Consider the following 15000-nt stretch of genomic DNA (forward strand, 5'->3'; position numbering starts at 1 on the left):
CGAGGTCAAACTAGCGGGCTATTTCACTCGACCAACTCCCATAGTGGGCAGGGAGGTACATACTGTGTCTTCTATCCCCTTATATCTGTTTTCCAACATGCTCTCTGTCTTTGTCTGGCCGGAGTCCTGGCTGGGAGGGAAACAATCAAATGTATAGTTATTGTTTTGGGAGATGATATTTTTTGTCCTTGTAAATCATCTCTCTGTTATGTATTATTATATTTATTTTGAATGTATAACGTAAGCATTTGAGTGTATTGCTCTTTGTTGGATCTTGTGCTTGTGTCCGGATGGGATTTTTTAGGTGATCTCAAACTAAGTTCATGGTGGTATGATCTTGGAATCTACATCTGATCCCTATTTGTTCCCAGTTCCCCTTTGCCTTACATTCTCTTGGGTGCTTTAACTGTAACTCTAGAACTTTTTACAATCCCATTTTCCGCCGTAAAACCATTAAAACAAAAACAAACATCACTCGACCAAATCCATATCTTCATTCTTGACTAAGCATATCACTTGTGTAAAATTCAAATGAATTTATTAGAGCGTATCAAGTTATTTCAATTCTTCTTGCTATTTAATAGCATATTTTTTCAAATTAAGAAAAATTGTACAGGGGGTCTCGATAAAAGTTTTTTTTCCCTCCTATAATATAGGTAATACGATTCAGTAGTCTGATGTCACGCGCCCGGCAACGGCGGCCATCTTGGTTCTAAACAAAGAAAATCATTACTTTTTATTCTTCATGCTGGCTAGAACTTTTCATTCCCTTTTCGTATGCCTTGTGATCAGAATGTGTAAAAGTCGATACATGATCAAATTTATGGGAATTTTTTCCTCTGGAAACGCCTTTATGCTCGCCGGAGAAATATTTCATACGGGCATCCGCCATTGTTCCGATAGTTTAGAGCCAGTGTTACTAAGTTACCATGCGTCATTAGGAAGGAAGTGACGTTACGACTACGGAATCCTATTATGGACTTGTTTTAAGATTGCCGTAATGGAGTAAACTAGAATTGCGCTGATTTTGAGTTTTTACCAGAAGCGCTCATACTATTGACTGAAGACAAAATGGTTTAGATAAACTTTTCCTTGATATTTCAAAACCACATGTTTCATAAGTCATTGGTATCAACATAACTTAATTAACACTTAATTTTCTTAAAATTGTAACTATTGAGCTTGAGCTTTTATATAGTGCAATATCCACTAAATGTGCTCAAAGCGCTTTACAAAGGGTCCTTGACCAACAGCTACACGTAACTTGTAGAACGAGACATGACGTCTGTTAGGCGATATTACATTTTTTTCGACAGAGACAACACTGTTGACGGCTAGGTACTCATTTTACACCTGAGTACGGTGAGATAATGTGAGTAAAGAGTCTTTTCCAAGGACTCAACTATGCGCCGAGCGAGGCTCGAGCCCAGGACCATCCGATCCGAAAGCGAGTGTCATACCACAAGACCACATAGCCACTCAACTGTTAATTCTTTTAGAATTTCATATCAATCAAAGTCTCTTGCAAAGCTCCATTGAAAGGTTCGGTCGAGATCGGCGCTCTATACAGTTATTTATATTATTTATGTTGCAATTACCAACAAAGATCCGATGACAGTGTTACGACTCGTTATCAGACGCATAAGTAACATCATACACACACTTCTCCTATAGTGAGGATTGTAACAGAAATTAACTCTTGTATTGACCATAACTTTGTCTAATATCTAATGTCTTAATCTACTCACCATTCATGAATTTAACAAAGCTTCATCCGAATATTAAAGCAATTTTATATGTAATATCTTCTTTAATTATTGATTATCATTAAGATTATAGTTTTATTTAATTCTATATTATTAGAACAGTGAAGTTTGTTCAATTATACAATATAAGATTAAAGAATAAAACTATAGTTAAGAGAAAGATGTTTATTTATTGTTAATTCTTAGTAGTTGAAAAAATGTTATTTTTCTTGTTTTAACATTTTTATTTTTTAGTGTCTCTGAATAGATCTTATAATCGGACCTCGTTTGTTTTATTTCACGTACACAAGTTAGTATTTTAATTAGAACTCTTACGTTTTCATACATTTTTAGAAATTAAAAATATTGTTAATAGGAATCAAACGCATACTGACCCATTTCATTCATTAAAATCAAATTATATCATTTTGTAGTTGAACTTATCAGTTGTATTTAATGCTGTTGTTACTCGACAAATCGTCATACAATTGAACTCCTTTACTATAGCAGTCATACTTCAAAATATTATTAGATGCAGTTGAATTATGTAACGTTATGCCTATAATCACAATCTAAAATAGTCCTGAGATAATTGGATTCATACTTTTCCTCTTTTAGAAAATATGAGATCTGATGAGTTTGTTTTTTTAAAACATTATCGTTGATTCTAATAATTGTTTTTCTTTTCAGCATCTTGCAACGATTTCTCTTTGATATGAAGATAGACAGATTTGGGTTGTAGCCAATGAAATCGGCTTACCAAATTTTAGTCTATAATCATTCACTTTGGAAAAAGAGATACGTATTAATGACACCGCCCCCCCCCCCCCCTCCACACACACACACGCGCGTGCGCACATATATATATACATTTATTTAGGATATTCATATTACTGTAAAAAGTCAAATGCTTATTTGACCTTTTGCGGTTGATCAAAAATGGCATTATCTATATCATTTATATATTTGGGAGACTGTCCAGAGCAAAAAGAAATGTCAGCAAATCCTTTCTGCTCAAATACATCAAATACATTGTAATTATTTTGAATCGAACGGCAACATTCATTTCTTTGATGCTTTTCGTTTTCACCCAATAAAATCATGAGGTAAGAAAAAAAATTAAATTAGCTTTTAAAATTATTTTTTTTGTGCTTATTATAATGAAAGAGAATAAGTTTTCAAGTGTTAAAAAATGTTTTGTATATAATTTTGTTAAACTAAACATTGTCAGCAATTTGTACCCAAAGACAAAACATTTCCTCAGAAAAATATTTACCACAGTTTAAGATTCTTCCGTGGGTTTCCCAAATCCACCTGGATATTAATGAGTACCAGGTAGTGGTCCTGCAATGATGCAACTTACTAGAATAGTTTCAGTGGAGCCACTTACAGATTATGCATTGTGTATTGATGTTATGCGCTTAGTTAAAAAAGAAATAACCCATAGCATCCGCCAGCCGGATATAAGGAACCAACACACAAAAGTAAGCGTAACCTTAAACTTAACTTAGTCCTTAGTCCTTAACTATAGTCCTATTTATACAATTTAGTGACTACTCATAAAATGGCTGTCTAAAAACAATAACAAAGAGCTGAGTGTTGTTAATTTCGATTCTTCTATACTGGAAATTTGTCCTCTCATGACCTGTTTAAAAATGAGGTGGAGTGTAGCGCATTGAGCAATTGAAAACATGGGAAGTCTCTGTATGAATATACACATTCTCATCATAAATCTAAAGCGTTGCTACCTTCAATAAAGATATCTAAAACTTAAATCAAACTTATCGTCTCAAACCGTTCTGTCGCTGAAGTTTAGAGACTAAAAACTTCAATTTTCAATCCGAAATTTGAAAGCTGGGTTAGCTTTTTTAGCATCTTAAATGTCAGTGTTCTGGTCCTTTAAATGTCAATACGTATCCCACGATTACACAATACCAGATTGCGGCGATGGGCCACATATGACGTACATTGAGCATCGACTGCCCTAGTCTCTCGATTTGTATTAAAAGTGAAACAAAAAGTCAGATAAACACCGAGTCTGAATATGGTGGTTCGTTGTCTTTAAAAAATCATTTTATCAATAAATCAATTTGCCTCTAGATCTTATTTATTTTTATGATGGGGAGATTTATTGTCATTTGTTTTGAGAAATGGATTTTCAATAATTAAGTATTTTACTTGTGTTGTACTGAGACAGTCACAAGAAACCACACCCACAAACCCTCGCTTCTAGGGTTCTATATCTCAGCCATCTTACGGTTTACTTAACCGTTACAGGCCGATATCAACAGACAGACCTCTTACAACTATGCACATAGAGCTTTTATCGAGCTGCATAACTTAAATTATCTTTTTGAAAAAATAAAAACCCACCAAATTTGTTGTTATAGACAGAAAGATAGATAATGGAAAAGATTAAGACTGAAAAGAAATTAGGTCTGCACTTTGTAGGATGGTGATGGAACAGACACCCACTCGCCACACTGTGAACTGAACGTCCTCGTCGGGGACCAGCTTCTCCCACACGAGCCGAATTCGAAATACCGGGGGTTACGCTGGACCGCAGCCTTACCTGTCGGGTGCATCTCGAAGGAGTTGCCCGGAAGATAGAGAAACGCAACAGTCTTCTGAGGAAACTGGCGGGATCGACTTGGGGTGCTTGTCAAACGCTCCTGAGGACATCCGCCCAGACGCTGTGATATTATACCCCGGAGTATTGTGCTCCAGTGTAGGGCAGAAGTAAGAACGTTGAGAAGGTAGATGTGCAACTTCGCAAGTCCAGGTAGGTTAGTGGGATTGGGACTTTTATAACCACTGGCGGTCGGTCTATTGCGCGAAGTTGCTTTTGTGCCGCTCAGTATTTTCCAAATTTAGCAGATCCTGCTTTTCATTATAATTTTTATTTCTGCTTTTCGTTAACACTCGTGCATCTCTCCTGTCTTACTAGCCGTGATAGGTACCTACTGACGAGAGACGAGATGACGTGCGACAATGAGGTGAGGGTGTGGTATGGGGGCTCCAGGTTGCTGGCTGTTTATTTAAGGCGGCATGGATCGAAAACACATTCTCTCACCGTATTCAGGTGAAAAATGAGTACCTGACCGGAAACAGTGTTGTCTATGTTGGAGTAAACTGTTATTCCAACAGACATCATGTCTCATCTTTCCTGTTGCTCCCACTGAGCGAAAAGTCAACAGGCCGCCCATATATCTTATATAAAAACTGTTTTCTTCTGTTTTAAAACTACGGTTATATATCCCCCCCCCCCCCCATACACACACAAACAACTAATACTCTTTACTGCTAAAATAATTAGGTCAGGCTGGCAAATCTAGTTTTGAACACCTTGAGGTGCCTCTTTTAGCCTGTTCTAGTTGTGTTAAAGTTCCTGACAACTGGACAGATAGTAGTAAAAAGAAATAGGTAGTAGAAGTGGTGGTAGATTGTGACACGTATAAGGAGAGATCGGGTTCATGAGATAAGTATTAATCCTCGTTAAAGCAGAAATACTTTAAAATATAAATCAACGGAATACCCTCCCACAATAACACGTTAACACATAATTAACCAAAGGAATAATAGTACTACATTTTTAATTCATTAAAGTTAGCCTATGGGTAAGTTACTTTATCATCGTTTCACGATCTGTTTCTCAACTTATTATTTAATCGTTATCTGTTTTGTAGATGTGACTGGTGGGGACCTTCCTATGACTGGCGGCGGCGCTAGGGGTTGCTTTTAATTCATGGATGGGCGTCTTGGTCGTTCTTTGGTTGTACCAGTGGGTCACTTGATAAGTAGTTATCCATCAATCCGAATAGCTAGCCCCAGCTCCAGATCAATGTGTAACCAGATCTGTGAATATATAAGAGCAAAACTTTGACTAGCTAGTTGCAATGCCTTGTTCCCTTATGAGCAGTGATGTCGTAAGAATTTCCAATTAACAAAACCTTGACAACACCAATGATCTAATTTTATGTTAATAATAATTATTAATTAACGGGATACAGGTAGGTAAGAAAAGTAAACAATGAAAGCATAAGAATCAATACATATAAATACATGATATTCATATAGCGCATTTGCGATAGCACATCTGTAAATGTAATTCGTTCATTTGAAAGGCATACATACATATATAATAATATATACATAGATAGATATAGAGTTAAATGAAATATTTTTGTTTATAATATGAGTTATCAATTTCTGTTAATAACGTGAGTAATCAATTTCTGTTATTTTCTGTTATATTATAGGTTGCGTCTACTTACGCCCAGGCGAAAACACTATATTAATTATTACTTACTATACATACTAGTTTTTAATGGCACTAATTAATCATAACACAATTTAAGTCCACTGCTATAAGATTAATATAAGTATCCGTACCCTTGTCCACACTGTATTTTCCGCTAATTATGATTTCAAGTTGATCAAGGCCGAATTTCGCTGATTACTGGCTTATATAGAAATATGACAGGAGATGAGTCAATCCCAGAAACTAATGATGTTCATGGATTTGATAGTGCCAGAATTTTAATGGTCATTTAGTTGGATCCAATCACATTTCGCGTAAGCGAGTCTTGGATGGCCCGTCATGTAATAAATGACGACGTCTTTTTGCGTAGTCTTAGATAAGTTTACTGCCATCATAAACTGTAGCTAAGAGTGACGCGATGCTAGGCGGCGTGGTTTTATCTAGTCGACAGGTAATAATCATGCCGGCATCTGGCGTCCTTCGTCTCTCGGTTAATTAATGCCGTGTCATTAATCGGGTCCTTACAATTGTAAAACTATGTAGTGAGGTTGGGGTTACAAAATTATGTAGGCGCGCTGTGAGAAAATATGTATGAGTTATTTAAGATCCTGAGAAAGTTGGGAGGGATTTGAAATAAATCACTAAAATGCCTGGCATCCAAAATACTGGGTATTCCAGACAGTTCTGTATCTGTATCTGTATGGTTGGCGCTGAAGAAACCAATGGTCTGGTTGTATTTCAGCGGCGTCCTCATTGGGCGCGGGCCCATGTCAGTCGGGCCTTGAAATCGTTTAGGTGTGGTGCCATGATGACCAGTTCATCCAGCCCATTCCACTCCGAGATAGTTCTAATGAAGAAAGAATTTCTGTAGTTTTGTGTTCTTGTCTGTGGGATTTTGAAGCAGTTCGAATTGTTTGTGGCGTATCTGTCAATGGGGTTTCGGTTATGTGGTTGGCAAAAGTGAGTGCTCGGATTTTTCTTTTGTTTGGTCGTGGCGTGAAAAAGGAGTCTGCCTTTATTGATGGTATTTGATCTGTTATTATCTTGAACATGAATGACAGACGGGTTTCTTTTCTTCTTTGTTGGAGGCTGATGAGATTTCTTTCTTCTAACATTTTTGTCATGCATCCTGGGGTTCTGCTCTTATAGTTCCCAGTTATGAAACGGGCGCCTTGTCTCTGGACTCTCAAGTTTTTGAATATCCTCTTTCAGGTAGGGGTCCCAGGCAACTGTTCCGTATTCCAATTGTGATCTCACAAGTGCGAGGTAGGCGTATGACGTTGGGTCGTTGCTAAGATTTCGGCGGAGAAACGCGAGGGTGCAGCTTGCCTTTTGGGTTATTTTGTTAAGGCTAGCACTATTCAGTATCTGATACTGAATAGTGGTTTTGCACTATTCAGTATCTGATACTGAATAGTGGTTTTGCACTATTCAGTATCAGATACTGAATAGCGGTTTTGCACTATTCAGTATCTGACACTGAATAGAGGTTTTGCACTATAATACGGTGTTTTTTTTACCGAAACCTGACAAAGTTATGGGAAGAGTGCAGCTGTGGGAGTGAATATGAGACTCAGAGAAGTGTACACCAGTGGGGAGTGAACCTGGGACTAGGTTTCGGCGGGTTTCGTAATAAAAAGCAATTACTTTTTTACGAAACCCGACGACACCTGGCAATATCCGACGAAGTTATGGGAGGTAGGCAGCAGCGTGTGTGTGTGTGTGCGTGTGTGTGTAGGGGGGGGGAGGAGGGGATGAACCTGAGATTCAGGGAAGTGTACACCAGTGGGGAGTGAACCTGGGACTCTGGGTTTTGTAAAAAAGCAATAACAAAATAGGGGGGGGGGAATTACTTTTTTACGAAACCCGACAATATGCGGCAAAATTGTGGAAAGTAGGCAAAGCGTGGGGAGTGAACCTGAGACTCAGTGAAGTGTACACCAGTGGGGAGTGAACCTGAGACTATGGTTTTCGGCGGGATTCAGCTAGTTTCATAAAGAAGCAATTACTTTTTTACGAAACCCGACTAAACCTGGCAATATCCGACAAAGTTATTGAAGTAGGCAACAGTGGGAGTGATCCTGAGAATCAGGGAAGTGTACACTTGTGGGAATTGAACCTGGGACTCTGGATTTTGTAAAAAAGCAATACCAAGGGGGAGGGGAATTACTTTTTTACGAAACCCGTCAAAAGCCGACAAAGTTATGGGAAGCAGGCAGCAGTGGGAGTGAATCTGGGATTTGGACACCGATGAGGATTGATCCCGGGACTGCGAGAGGCTGATACCAGTGGACAGTGAGCTCAGAATGTACTTTTTTTTCCGAAACCTACCGAAATTGTCAAAAGTTATGGGAAGTGGGCACCGTTGGGCAATGAACCGGGACTCAGGGAAGTGCACACCGGTTGGGAGTGAACCTGGGACTGTGAAAAGAGGAAATCAATGGAAATGAACCTGGGACTATGGAAGATGGATACCAGTGGGAAATGAAGCCGAACTATGGGAGTTGGGTACCAGACGAGAATGAAGCAATTACTTTTTTACGAAACCCGCCAAAACCCGCCGAAAAACCATAGTCTCGGGTTCACTCCCCCACTGTTACTTTCTTTCCATAACTTTGTCGGATATTGGCGGGTTTCGTAAAAAAGTAATTGCTTTTTTAAAAAACGAAACCCAGTCCCAGGTTCACTCCCCAATGGTGTACACTTCCCTGAGTCCCAGGTTCACTCCCCACTGCTGCCTACTTCCCATAACTTTGTCGGGTTTCGGCGTGTTTTGGCAGGTTTCGTAAAAAAAGAAACATCCATAAAAATACCACGTGTATTCAGTAAATAGATGTCAATTGTAGTCTAATATTCAGTATCTATTTAAATTATTATTATTATTATTATTATTATTATTATTATTATTATTATTATTATTATTATTATTATTATTATTATTATTATTATTATTATTATTATTATTATTATTATTATTATTATTGTCATGTAAATTTCAATATAATACGGCAAGTAATTCTCTGAAGTACATCGCTCAATTAAAAATGAATTTATAATGAATCGGGTTTGTCTTAGATGACAAAACAAACAAACAACAACAACAAGGAGAACAACAACAACAGAAAAAAGCAAGATTTTAAAAAGTAATAAACAATAGAAGAGCACAATAATGAAAAACAACAACGCGATGATAACACATAAAAGATATTCGTAATAAATCGATAACTGATTAAATTACTCCAACTACTTGATTACAAAAAAAAAAATCATAACCATAATCATAATAATGACGATGATGACGATTACAACAACAGCGATAATAATAATAGTAAGTAAGTAATAAATAATAATAATAATAATAATAATAATAATAATAATAATAATAATAATAATAATAATAATAATAATAATAATAATAATAATAATAATAATAAAATAATAATAAAAGAACAATAGTATATTATCAACATTAAAGTATATTTCAAGCAAATAAAATTATTAAAACAAAAGTTTAAAAAATATAGACAGAAGGAATTTTAAAAAAATATTGGAAAAAAAAAAAAAAAAAAAAAAGTTACCCTTACCGGGATTTGAACTCTCGAACCTTAAGCTCAGAGTCAAACAGCTTATATCCACCATGCCATTGTGTCACTGAACTTTTAGAGACATTTAATCATGTCTATTCAGACATTAAAAAATGTATTTGACTGCCTCTCATATTTTGATATTTTGAACTATGTTAATTGCACGATAGCAGAAATTTAAAAATTTCGATCGAAATATTTTTACAACTTTGAATCAGGCTGTCAGTTACTGCACGTGTTCAATCTGGAAGTAGGTCAGCAGTTCAACCGAGATTGTCGCACTTTTCACTCTCTCTATAAAAAAGAGTTCCTTATGGATACTGAATAGTGGCAAAGCACTATTCAGTATCTGATACTGAATAACCACTTCCTTTTTGTTAATGTGTTTCCCCCATTTCAAGTCCTTTGAGAAGGTGATGCCAAGGTATGGGTGATCGTCGACTTGTTTCAGGACGGTGTTGTTTAACTTGTAGGTCTCATTGTACTTTTTAGCTGTACTGAGGATGTAGCATTTGTTTGCGTTAAATTTCATTCCCCAATCATGAGCCCACTGTTCGAGACTATTCAAGTCCTCTTGTAGCAATTTTTGATCATTTGCAGATTTTATTGGTCGATATATTAGACAGTAATCGGCGAATAACCTAATCTGAGATTTTACTCGTAGAGGTAGGTCATTGATGAAACAAAGAAATAGTATGGGTCCTAGCACCGTTCCCTGTTGTACTCCTAATATGACTGGACATTCATCCGATGACGTGCCGTCTAGGACTACTTTCACGGTACGTTTTGTGAGGAAATTACAAAGCCATGTGTGTAAAGAGCCACGAATTCCGTAATTTTCTAGTTTCTGCAGGAGTTTTTGGTGGGGCACAGTATCAAATGCTTTGGAAAAGTCGAGGATGCCGATGTCTGCCTGAGTGTTGGTATTCTGGAGTCTCAACAGGTCGTTTACAGTTATGAGGAGTTGGCTTTCACATGAGTATCCTTTGCGAAACCCGTGGTTTAGGTCAGTTAGAATGTCATTGTTCTCAAAGTGGTTCATCATGTTCTTACATATTACATGTTCTAATAGTTTGGATATTACAGACGTCAGTGAGATTGGACGGTAGTTCTCTACTTTATTTTTGTTGCCTTTTTTTAATACAGGTGCGATGTTTGCCTTCAGCCAGTCATTAGTTCCCACTTTTTTGTACACAGATTATCTATCTAAAAAGGCTTGATGTTTTTACAATTTCAATGCAATTTTATGCATCGAGGCGTCAAAATATAGTGATAATGCTTAGAAGCTGGTGTATTTGGGCCGTGTTGACAAAGAGTAGGAAAATCGGAACGTCAACATCATCTGTCTTTGGAAATGAAATTGAAGCCTCCATTCCATTTTACTATTGTTATTTACATAATATATAAATAGATTAGGATGATCCCTGTCGTAATCTGGGAAGACACGTATTTAAAAATTTGCCCAGAAAACTCTACCTTCAAATATCGATCGATCAAAATGACCCTGATCATGGAAAAAAAAACCCCAAAAAACCCCATCAAAACTCAGACTTCGCGAAGCATGATAGTTTTTGCCATTGTCATTTCAATCGATGGACATTTGAAGGGCGAGTTTTCTGGCCAAATTTTTAAGTATGTGTCTTTCCAGAGTCAGGCACATAGCTACTGAAACCTGGATCATTTTGGGACAAACTTATTTGGTCAGTGTACATCAGATCTGTCGTGCTCTGAAGAAAAAAAAAACATGTTAAAAAGTTTGGCCACGAAACGTGTCATTCAAAAATCGATCGATTAAAATGAACGCCAGTTTGACAAAATCTCTCAAATTTCAAGAAGTCCCAGGATTAAAAGTTATTGACAAGATGAGTATAAATTTGATCGATCTATATTTGAATGACCTTTTTTTTTGGCCAAAAATGTTATAAAATTTGTGTGTGTGTGTGTGTGTGTGTGTGCGTGTGTGTGTGTGTGTGTGTGTGTGGAGCGGGGGGGGGGGTGTTGTTCTTTTTTTAATTTGTTTTTATTTAGGGTGGTTGGGGGGGGGGGGGGGGGGGGGGGGGGGGGGCAGAGTACTGCAAGATGGATCGTAAGCTTGACAGTAATCGAGTGGAAATCTATGAACCATGAAACATACCATTTCCTTGGAACGTCGTCAATAAACCAATATAACTATTATTTTTATTGATATTACGTTGTCGAAATCTGGGTTGACCCGAGATTGGTGACTTCATTGCTTTTATGTAATATGAAATATATATTTAAAAAAGAGGTATTATTGTTTATTGTTTGCTTAAGGTTTAATGGAACGCTGACAACGATTTCGGCTTGGCATTGATCAAGGAGATAGAAATACACGAATGGAGAGAGAGACAGACAGACAGATAGATAGATAGATAGATAGATAGGTAGATAGGTAGGTAGGTAGATAGATAGATAGGTAGGTAGGTAGGTAGGTAGGTAGGTAGGTAGGTAGGTAAGTAGGCAGGAAGGTAGGTAGATAGATAGACGGATAGACATATAGACAGATATACAGATATACAGATAGACAGATTGATAGACTCATAGATAGATCGCTAGATAGATTGACAGATAGATAAGCAGATAGAGAGATAGGTGGAGAGATAGGTAGATAGATTGTATAAATTGCATGACCATAAATAAACGGAGAACTTGGCCAGGGCTATCTCGAAGATTTAGAAATATCATCCTGGTCCTTCTTGATTATACATATTTTTACCACTTATTGACTGAAAATGTAAATCGTTTCGTCCTAAATCTCTCTTTCGAAGTTGTTTCTTTCTTTTCCTTTTGAATTTTCCAGTTGTCAAGCCATTCTAATTTGTTGAATTTCGTTGTTGGGGTCCTCTGCCTTCCCGTGGTGGGCGGAAAGGTTTCATTTATTCCCTATACATCCTTTTGCCCTTTCCATGTTGCCCCCTGTCTTTTTCTGGATTTATATTGCTTGGTTTTATCCTGGTCCTGGCGAGGATCCTTAGTTGATGTAGTTAAATATATTGCTCCTTTAATTTTAGAGATGGTGTTTGTCTTAGTATGTACTATCGTCGTTTATTCTTTATCCAATGTATTTTACTTTGTAACCTTTGAGTCTATCCTTCATAGCGGGATTCTTTGCTTGTGCCTGGATAGATAGTGTGCGCTTGTCTAAGAAGCTCACAACATTGCCATCCGGAAGTATATCTGACCAACACACAACCAATGTGCAATCTTAAACGTTTATAGTCTAATACAGTTTACTGAGAATTACTCATAAACGCGGATGGCAAAAGACAATAACAAAGACCCGAGTGACGTCAGCTTCATTCTATCTATAGGACTTTTAGAAAGTCAAAAAAGGCACATTTGTAGATTGTGCATGGAATCGTCTGCTTACTTTTTGATACAGTCCTCTCTGTTTTACATATTCTTTAGCGCTTTAAACTTAGAATCTACAACTTCTCCCCTATAATCTCCCTTTTTACTGGCTCTGAAATGACCAATGAGTATTGCAAGCGCCGTAATATTCCTTAAATCAAACCACAAAAATCGACATCATAATTAATGACCTTCCTTGTTCGTAGTCGTTTTCCTCTGGCTGTCTTACTGTTGAATTTTCCAGTTGACAAGTGATTATAATTTGTTAACGTCTTGACTTGTTCTATGAATTCCGTCTGTCAGCATTTACAAATTGCTTCTCTCATTTCCGACTACCCCAGTCGAACTCTGAATTAACACAGAATTGACCAGAAAACTCGTTCTTCAAAAATCGATCGATTAAAATGTCTCTCAACTTGTCACAAACTCTCAAACTTGAGAATTCAAATGATTTTCAAAGTACAGATCACCATCAGGATCACAGTTCTGATGCTGCTCATGAAAGGATTTTTAGCTTTTTAACCCAATAAGTCATTTAACTCCCAAGGAGAACGAACACTGAATGTGATAATTCAATGATATCACTTTCAGTGAAAACGCTCTTATTATAATCGGATTATTGTTTTAGAGAATATTTTTTCGCATTAGAATTATGTCGAGCATTTTGCCTGCATGAATCGTCAGACTTATCATTCTCATCATTTCACAGTCAATGTTATCGGAAGTGCAATGATAATAATTTGACCTCCCTGTGTACTCTTGATATTTAGGGATATTTGTCTTTTGACTTTCCCTGGTGGACCAGAGAGATCATTCTTGATTGAAGCTCTGCAACTCCTATCCACTGTCTTTATCCCTTCCATGGTCTTGTTCTGGAATGAATGGTTCCTTTTTTGGAAATGGGGATGAGGATATGGAGATTTTATTAATTGACATGAATTTTGTTGGCGTTTGTGTGTTTTAAGAGTTCTTTTTCCCGTTTCTGGGTGGGACTTTTACTTGATCTCAGCTAAGTAGACATATCGAGGGTATCTACATTTATTCCTTATTTAAATTAGGTCACTTGTTTTACCTTTTCTTTTGTGATTTTAGGGCACATAAACTATTAACTACCCAACTCTCATTAATTTTACTGGCGCTAAAAATATCTTAAAGGTTTTATCAAATTAATACAGCGGAACTGCTCTCTTGGCAAAAAAGTGGACATGTCCTGAAAAGGTGATGACCACAAGATACATATAATGGTTCTCTAGAAAATTCCTTTTCTTTTATACAGGCTGACTAGTTTCGAACATTTTACGGGCGTTAACGAAGGTACATAATATTATAATCTTAAAAAGGTAAATAGGCGACAATGGTAACTCATATACAAGGTGAGAAATAAATTTAATGTCTTTCATTGTTCAGTTAAATGTTTATAGTGTTTTATGACTTTGAAATAGGGAGGAGGATAATCGCTGTAATCGAAACATACAATTATATGAAACCTGGGAGTTCAAACCCCTGACACCCTAAGAAAAGCCCTAGTCACTCTGTCCAAATTGTACGTCATACGTCTATAAATAAACACGTAAAGTTAGTCCCCTGTATTGTATCAATAGTAATAACTCAAAGGATAAATAGCCATTCAAGCAGAACACAGTCACTGGACCATCATCATTTTGCTTTGTCTTATTTTAAATGAAAAAGACGTATCTAAATGTCCAGAGGGGAAATTTTGATAATGTTTTTTTTTTTTCAAGTTTCTTAATTTTTTATGTATGTTTAATTCCATCTTTTTAATACTTCAATGCCCTTATCCTTCCCCTCCTTCATATTTTTTTGTTCCAACGTCATCTTCCAATTATGTGCTCGTCTCCAACTTCATCCGGTCTATTTCTTCCTCCTGTCATTCTCTCTCTCTCTCTCTCTCTCTCTCTCTCTCTCTCTCTCTCTCTCTCTCTCTCTCTCTCTCCTCTCCTCTCTCTATGCATTATCTCCTGTCATCACCAAATCTTCTTCATATTACTCTTTTTGTGTTTATTCTCTGATTGGGTTT

At 36.9% G+C, this 15000-nt stretch overlaps 1 protein-coding gene across 3 annotated transcripts in view; it reads left to right on the forward strand.

Moving 5' to 3' along the window:
* Positions 1-15000, forward strand: part of LOC144970871 (sodium- and chloride-dependent neutral and basic amino acid transporter B(0+)-like) — a 73495-nt gene that overhangs the window by 29486 nt on the left and 29009 nt on the right. The gene's annotated exons all lie outside the window — the stretch shown is intronic.

The sequence above is a fragment of the Berghia stephanieae genome, chromosome 4, assembly GCF_034508935.2.
Source record: "Berghia stephanieae isolate SIO BIC M18660-M18661 chromosome 4, UCSD_Bste_1.3, whole genome shotgun sequence".
NCBI lineage: Eukaryota > Metazoa > Mollusca > Gastropoda > Nudibranchia > Aeolidiidae > Berghia > Berghia stephanieae.